We start from the raw sequence: 9115 nt of genomic DNA on the forward strand, positions 1-9115 counted from the left end.
AATCGTTGCCTTTTGTGGCACATGTGTAAGAGGTGACATGTTCGTTAGGATCGGTCGTACCATTATATTTGGGAATTTCGGGCATACGAAATATTTTGGGGATTGGCTTCGGCGCGGCACTCGACGGAAAAGGCTTTTGTATGAATTTTTTCGAATCAAGTCCTTTATCATTGGTGGAGCCCCCGGGATTTGATCGACCCTGGCATTGTACGTTTCCACCCTCTTGTCGTTGGCTTCGACTCGTTTTGTGAGTTCTTCGAGAAATTTAGTAATTCCGGGAGTAGTCCCCGATTCTAGCTCGTTAGATTTCACTATGGCGGGCTCTGTTCTGGGGGTGACTTCTCGAAGTGGATTGGAATCCGGCCTGCTTTGTGCACGAGTTTGGCTCCGTAGATGAGCTATCACTACTTGTTGGGCTTGTAGCATCTCGAATATCATACGTAAGCTAGTCCCGATTTCCCCCGCATTTTGGGTGTCTCGGGCTACGGATCGAGTACCGCACTGAATGCTTCTTTCCGGTTCGGAACGCTGATTCGCCTCCAAAGCTATTTGTGAATTGACATCCAATGGTATTTCGGCCCGAATTTCGGGTACTTCGATTCGAGCCTCGGTGCCATCGTTAATTGGCCTTCCGTCCCCGGGTGCCAACTTGTTGGTTTCATCTTGAAGGCCGGCTTCGTTATCGATCGGTGAAGCCATTTGATTGGTGGTTATTCGTAGCTGATCCGAAATTCAAGATATTTTCGGAAATAAGCGCACAACACAATGGCGTCTTTTTTATATTTGTATCAAATAACCACTGTTATCCTCAGCCCCACGGTGGGCGCCAAACTGTTTACCCGAAAAATGGATAGAGTTGAATTTATACGTAGTTCCGAGGATATGTGGCGTAACTTAACACAAAATGTAAGGATAAATAGAAATGTAAATATAGATTGCAGAGAATGCGAAATAGATAAGGTTGTCAGGAACAATGAATCTTAGGATTCAACAAATAGAATCAATCTAAGAAATCTGAAAGAACGATTCTTTACTGTAGAAGAATATAACACTTTTATTACAATGTAAGCCTGAGAAAACTTATTTTACAGAAATGGTAACCAAGCCTTTTTATAGTGGAGGGATTTGGCTCTAAGCATAATAAAATAAACATTCAGTGGGAGACCCATGATAAGTCAGCTTTTCCACAATTTCTGCCAAGATTCTCTCTAGTGGGATTGCAATGACTTTTGTCTGCGAGCTCGATCTTGCTTAGAACCCTCGATTTTGGTTTGAGCTTGATTTCGACTCGAGCTCTTGATCTTGGTTCGAGCCCGATCCTGGCTTGAGCCCTCGAATTGATTCGAGGTCAATGTTGGTTGGTCTCTGGATTATCAGCACGATAGATCTACTCTGCCTCATGGTTCGATTTCGATTCGAGCTTGATAATGATATCGAACTCGACACGGATCGGCCTCCCCGGGTTCGAGGTTAGTTTGTTCCACCTTCGGGATCTTACTTCGATAGATCATCGTTCGAACTCGATCGGACGTGCTAAGGCCGAAATCTATTTCGACCGTATACCGTAGTAACTCAAACAAAGTTCAAATCAATACTAATGCTAATAAAAGAAATTCAATTCAACACTAAGAATGATGATAGTGTTGAATATCTATTTTTTAGTTTTACATTGGTTTATAATGAAAATGCATAACTTAGTTTATCCGTTTTTTTAGTGCTTAGTTATGTAATTAATAGTACTTATTAGCTATACTTATTTTAGCATGACCTATATAGTATTTTTAGATTATGTTAATTTTCATTATGGCTTATTAAGTAGCAATATTTGCTTTGTGCAATTTTATTATCTTTGTTATTGAATATTTTAGTGTAATGCTATGACTTATTTCATATTATTGTGTTATTTTCTTGAAAAATATAGTATATAGTTGTATCTTCTAGGACTAAAGAAATATTTGAAGCACAAGTTGCATATTTTATGCTATGAAGACTTTACCGGAAAAAATTTGAAAATCAGAAAAAATCGAAAACCCGAAAAAAAATCGAGATTGAAAAACCCCGACTTTGTTGGTTTGGTTTGGTTTGATTTATAAATTTAAAAATCTGACACTATTGATTTGGTTAGGTAATTGAAAAGTCCGAACCAACCCAACCTATATACACCCTATATAAACCCTTTAACTTTAGGATGTTTTCTAACAGTCTTGCCTTGGGGCGAGCCTCCAGATGAGTTCAAAAAATGCCTTTCAAAATACCAAATAAAAATATACTAATAAACAATTGTCTCTAAGTAATTATCCCAATTTCAAAAATCTTTTGAATGTCATTAGTATGATTATTGATTAGGACGTACTTGCGTGGTACTCCAAAAATTGGGATAAAAATACGTGAATGTGTGGAGAGATAGCAAAGTAAAAGAAGGACTAATGTGAATTGCGAATGTTTTACTGCCAAGTTGGAGAAAAGAGTACACTTATATTTAGCGAGGTTAATTAAACAGAAGTTGCACAACACTTTTCATCCATAAAATTGTTGTACAAATTATATTTTACACATATGTGTTTATATATACGCCTTTTAGATGGTTTGAGGTCTAAATTAAATTAGGATAAATACAGAAAAAGCGACAGTATTAGATAATTAGAGAATCACAAATGTATTAATCACTTAAAAAGAAAAAAGAGTTGCCAACTCCAAATAATGGGAGCCATATACTCTAGCTGCTACTTTTGTGGACAAAAGAAAACCCCACCACTAACATGTAAGGAAAACAAATGAAATAAAAGGCTTTAACTCCTAATCCAGCAATTTACAACCACTTTCTTCTGTTGGATTTATCATTATGTTACAGACATTTTCGTCAAAAAAGGTATTTAAAAGCTTTATTTACTCTAAAATAAATATAACGTACACTATTGCTTAATTTAAATACACATAAATAGGAATAAAAATCAAGGAAGATAATATACTGTGTAAGTGGGTAACACCTAATAAAACTTTAAACAACATCATATAGAACCCGCAGTATATATATATATATATATATATATATATATATATATATATATATATATATATATATATATATATATATATATATATATATTGTTCGGGCCAATGGGATAAGACTTAGACAAATAAAAAGAAATTACCTCGTGTTTTTTCTTCTGTTGAAATTTAAACCTGACAATTTATAATTCTCAATACACTTCATTGACCACAATTATTGATCACTTTTTAGAATAAAAATAAGGTTGTGACAAAATATATATATATATATTGTTCCCAATGGGATAAGACTTAGACAAATAAAAAGAAATTACCTCGTGTTTTTTCTTCTGTTGAAATTTAAACCTGACAATTTATAATTCTCAATACACTTCATTGACCACAATTATTGATCACTTTTTAGAATAAAAATAAGGTTGTGACAAAATCATTTGAATTCGTGGGGAATTCATAAAGGCTGAACAGTCGGATTTTGCAACTCTATTTTTATTTTTATACTTGAGAAAGGACTATATTGTGCCTTTTTTAATGGCTGTGAATGATTGAGAAAATATTTTAAGAGTTATGATTAAATATCTTATTATTAACAATATAAAATAAGTTAAATTTACGCTTTCCATGAACATTACATATATGCCCCTGATTTTTTTGGTTATGCGAGATTTATCATTCTTATTCTAACTGATCATGCTTCTATTATATACACACAAATAATGTAAAAAATCTTTTGTCTGTTACATTGTAGTAAATTACTTATTTATTTTCCGGCAATCACCTTTTACTTATAATAGATAGTCACGTCTAGTTACCTAAAATAAATAGGTCCATCATATATGTCTGTATATAAAATTTAAAAAGAATCTCTAAATTCAGCTACCAAGTATTTGTTTTCCTTCAAATAATTGGGATTAAGGTGGAACACGAATGGATATAAATAACATAAAGACTTGCGTACACGAACTATCCTTTGGACCCACCGATACGATTGAGTATTTATCATCTTGTATTTGACCATCTCACAACAATCCAACAAAGGTTTTCATTTTCTTTCTCAAACTTACCTATTTTCTTTATCTTTTTATCTAATTATCGACAATTGATTTATTATTAGTCTCTACTTAAAAGAGGGTGTTCTCTGTAATCAACAAGTAAAATATGGGAGCAATCATATAAACTTCATAATTATGGTTAGTTTTAGGTCTTAAGTCTATTAAATTTGGGGTGCACATCCATATTCACTATTAGTTTGCTATATAATGGTTCTGAATTTGAACTAATGAATAATGTTGAAAGACACGATTTAACTGCTTAAAGGAGCAAATGTTGAGAGGTAGACGAACATCATTTACTATGCATCGACAAAGGATAGGTTTATTATGATGCAAGTCAGGTTATTAGTCTTTTTTTTGTTTTGTTTTCCACTCGATGTTCGAGCGGGGCCTCAATTAATTTGGATTACACCATGTAATATTAATTAAAATGGGAGCGTTTCCTACCATAAAGTTTTACATTCCCAAGACTCGAATTCGATTCGAGACCAATGGTTAAAACTGGAGGGATCATATTCATCTCACCACTACCTTTGATAGGATCCTATATATATATATTCCACTAAAGAAAATTATTATGTGTGACAATGTGAAAAACTACTAATTAATTTAAAATGAAAAAAGAAGTTATTAGACCAATTCACTGATTTTATAATTTTCTTTCTTTTTCTGACAACTTTATGATTTTCTTGAATATGTTAAATCTACTATATATTTTTTTTCTCTCTTGAAAATATATTGTTGTTGTTACGAAAGAACAAACAATTTAGGGGTCATTTGGTATGAGATATAAGAAGGTATAGTATTGGTATAAAAATTTAATACCACCTTAATACTTTGTTTAGTTAGCAAATCTGGTATAAGTTATTCCGAGATTAAAATTAGTACTGGGATAACTTATACCTTGTAGATGGTGGGGTAATTAGTGCCGGGATAACTTATACATTCTTTTTAAAAATTATGCAATTGTTATTTTTAATACAACATACCAAACAATGGATAAAAAATAATACCAGCATAACTTATCCAGGCATAACCCGTATTCAAACCAAACGACTCCTAATGACCTAACAACCAAGATATATTGGGAGGATAGTGCACTTTAGTCAGGCAACTAAGTAATGACAGATAATTTTGACCATTATGATTGTGGATCTAATAATTCGCACATCAATGTTCTTAGTGGTATTGTTGGGATTGAGACCTAAACTAAATGCCCTCATTTTCCAAATTAGCAATTCCACTTGTTATTGACAGAAATACTTTGAGTTCAAACAAATTGCAGTTGGCTGGCTTTTTGTTTGATACAAAAGGCATTGTTAGGTATTCCGAAATCTATGTTTGGTATGTGAAAAGAAATTTAACAAACTTTGTTAACTTGATACTTGTCGCCATAAAAATGCAAATAAATATTACATCCAACTTTTTCAATAATATTGACAGTACTTTTTTCTTCAGTTATTCTTTCTAAGTACATTTTCCGTCAATCTTGAAAGACTTAAACATGTGTATGTTTTGATTAAGTTACTCATTAGAGCATATTATCCTTATCATGTTAGCTAGAACATATTTTCTTTTAATAGTAGCGGAATCGAGGCCAAACTTATACACATCTCGACTCTTCACAAGCAGGACGACATATTTGTTTGTCATAACATAATTATAAGCATATTGTTTGGTTACACGAGTGTAATTACATAATTAAATTAAATTTTAAATGAAGTAATTATCAAAACTTAAAAAGTTAATATAATAAATATATGCCTATACATATTTTTTTATAAATATAAATTATATTAGATTTGATATTTAAGATGCATATTTTTTTTATTGAATATACATTAATTAGTAATCATATATTTATAACCAATATTATAAAAATAATTAAAATATATTTTCCAAATTAATAATATTTATTTTAATTAATTATAAAAACTAAAAACATATATTTTGTAAGAACATCATGGAAGGCATATTTCATAAAATAAATTAATATTTATAAATATAATGTGACAACATTATTCAAATATTTGACAAAACTAATCTATCAATTCTAACTAAAAAATGAACAACATGCAATGTGCATGAAATAACAAGCTAATACTACTAAAACAAGTAAATTAGAACCATAAATATAACATAATTTCAAAATCCAAAAAAAAAAAACCCCCCAAAAGAATAGTTTAACATATGTCAAATTCCAACCTAATAAAAATAATTTCCAATACGACTTAAGATTACGAAACATAATAAGTTTATAACCTCATTCAGCAAAGAAATTCTACTTTAATGACATCACTCATAATATGTCAAGTTTGTTAATGACTCATTATTTCTAATATTAAAAGGTGTAGTTTCAAAAACTAGAATAATAGCGCAGTTATGCTAATTGAAGAAAATAAAACAAATAAAAAATAAATTATACGAGTAATTACATGGAATCACAAGAGAAATAAAAAATAAATAATGTACAAGGAAAAATATATTTTGAAATTAAAAAAAAATTAAAAATTTAAAAAAAATTAAAAATTAAAGTTATAAGGAAAATAAATTAAAATAAAAACAAAAAAGAAAGAAATTAAAAAGTAACCGTGTAATTACACAGTGTAATTATCACCAATTCTCACCTTCCCCTTGAGAATTGGAGAGTGTAATTACAACTCTCCAATTACACCAAATTCCATGCTGACCAAGTAATTACTTGGCCAGACAAACATGTCAAGCTATATAATTACACCTAATTATAATCAAATCAAATTCCTAGGTAGCTTTCCAAACATGCTCCCAGTGTTAGTGCATAAAAGACTTCTTTCCGTAAATTTATTATAACCCTTTGAACCTTCGTTTATATAGCCTTTGTCCCTTAAAATTTCTTGTAAATTATTTTGATCATTGACTTAAAAACATGGCCGTCGTGATCATACAATTACTCCGTCCGTTCATTTTTACTTGTTCATTATTGACTTTGCACGCCTCTTAAGAAATGATAAATAAAGTGCATAATTTACCATAATAACCATATTAATTGATGTATAGTCTTAATGGATTTGAAAAATAGTTTGAAATGAGTAATTAATGCTAAAGACAAAACAAGAAAAATAAATTATTTTTTTCTTGATATGCGAAAAATGACAAGTAAAAATGAAAATTTATTTTTAGAATATTTGATAACTAAAGGTGAAGAAAAGTAGAAGTAGATGAAATATTGAAATCAAGTTTTAAATTAAATATCCATAAAGGTTAAAAAACACTACTATAATATAATATGAATATTTTTAGCCCATCAAAAGATACTCTTATAAAGGGGAATTATTTATTTAATTCAAAATTTATAAACCCCTTAATGGTATGGTTGAAAGCTAGTTGAATATCAGTTTTTGTTCAAAGTGACTATTATAAAGATATTACAATGCAGTTCCACTTATGATGTCTAGTTATTGATGGTGAGATGGGGAACAGTTAGAAATAAAATATTTAGCTGGTTGTTGCTAAGGTAGAGATGAGCCTATGACAATAGAGATATTGTGAGAAAGGTAAATATTTACAAGTATGGGAAGTAATGTATATTTCAAATTTCAATATATTTTAAGTTTGCGTCTTCTCAATGCAATATAATTAGATTTATCCCATAGAATTATGGACCTCCCCTGCCTTTTTTTCTTTTGATACTCGTGATCTTTCTGTTATGAACTCAACTCATCACATACAGGAAACGATATTAAATTTCCATAAACTAATTACAATGAAAATGCAAAGGATTGAGTCAAAAACTAAGCAAATAGTAACACAAAGAAAGATAGGGTGAGAGGCAGAGTCACAGGAAAAAAAAAAAAAAAAAAGACGAGGGGAAGAGAGACCAGAAGGAAAGTTCTAACAATATTCAGCCTACTATACTACTGGTGCTATTTTCCTATTTAACTATTCATTACAATGTATCCGACCCGTCAGCCCGGATCCCACATATAGTCCAAAAGCCTTTGTGGTGATCTTTTAGTTCTTCTGCTTCTCCTCGTTGGCCCAATTCTTGTTAAAATAGCACGGGCTAGCCAGTTTTCGGACTCGTCATTCAAAAATAGTCAGCGTTTGTAAAGTCATTGAAAAATAGCCACTATTTTGCTGCAACACGAAAAATTCCAGCATAATATACTGAAAATCAGTGCACATGTGTATGAGCTTCCAACATATTATGCTGGACCGGTATATTATACTAGAATTCCAGTATATTATGCTGGAAGTCCAGTATACTTATGTTGGAACTCCAGTATGCTGGAGTTCCAGTATAATATGCTGGAGTTCCAGTATACTTACGCTGGAACTCCAGTATAATATACTTGAGTATTTTTCGAATTTTGAATAGTGTTTTCATTCAAATTTATCTTTACATGAAAAAGTAGCTAAATTTCGATTACTTTTGAAACTGTGGCTATTTTTGAATGACCACTTGTAAATATGGCTAGCTTTGAATTTCTCCCCCAATTCTTGCATCTTCGGACAGCCCAATATCCTCTTTGAGCCCAAATTCCTCATCCAACATGACATCTTCTTCGTGCAAGTCACAAGGAATATCTATTGGTCAAGTTTTTCTTTTGGTTTGTTCCGCAACTTAGTTGTTCAATTTTCTAATTAATAGATATCATTATTTTTTGAGATCCTATAAAAGTTATAATTTCAACTTAGAATATTTTTTAGTTTTTGTTTTTTAATTCCTGAAAATTAGAAATCTAACAAGTGGTAATACTTATGATGGGAATTGTACATTCCTTTTAGCTTCAGTTTTCTCAAGAAAGCGAATTCATGTTTACTTTTTGTAGTCGAAATACATAAATTATACACTGATTATATATGATATACACATATTCTACATGAATTATACATATATTATACATCTGCCAACTACTTTTAATTTAAACGGTTAGGTGAGCAGCTATTTTAAGTTAATTTTTCTTATTTTTTAATTCTGCGTATCAAAATTGGGAGATTGTAATCGGTGAATGGCCCGTTAGTTGGCTGAGCTTTTATATTCAAAAGAAGGGAACAAATGACAATTTCTAACTAAT

This window comes from Nicotiana tomentosiformis, chromosome 12, assembly GCF_000390325.3.
Source record: "Nicotiana tomentosiformis chromosome 12, ASM39032v3, whole genome shotgun sequence".
In the NCBI taxonomy this organism is placed as follows: Eukaryota; Viridiplantae; Streptophyta; class Magnoliopsida; order Solanales; family Solanaceae; genus Nicotiana; species Nicotiana tomentosiformis.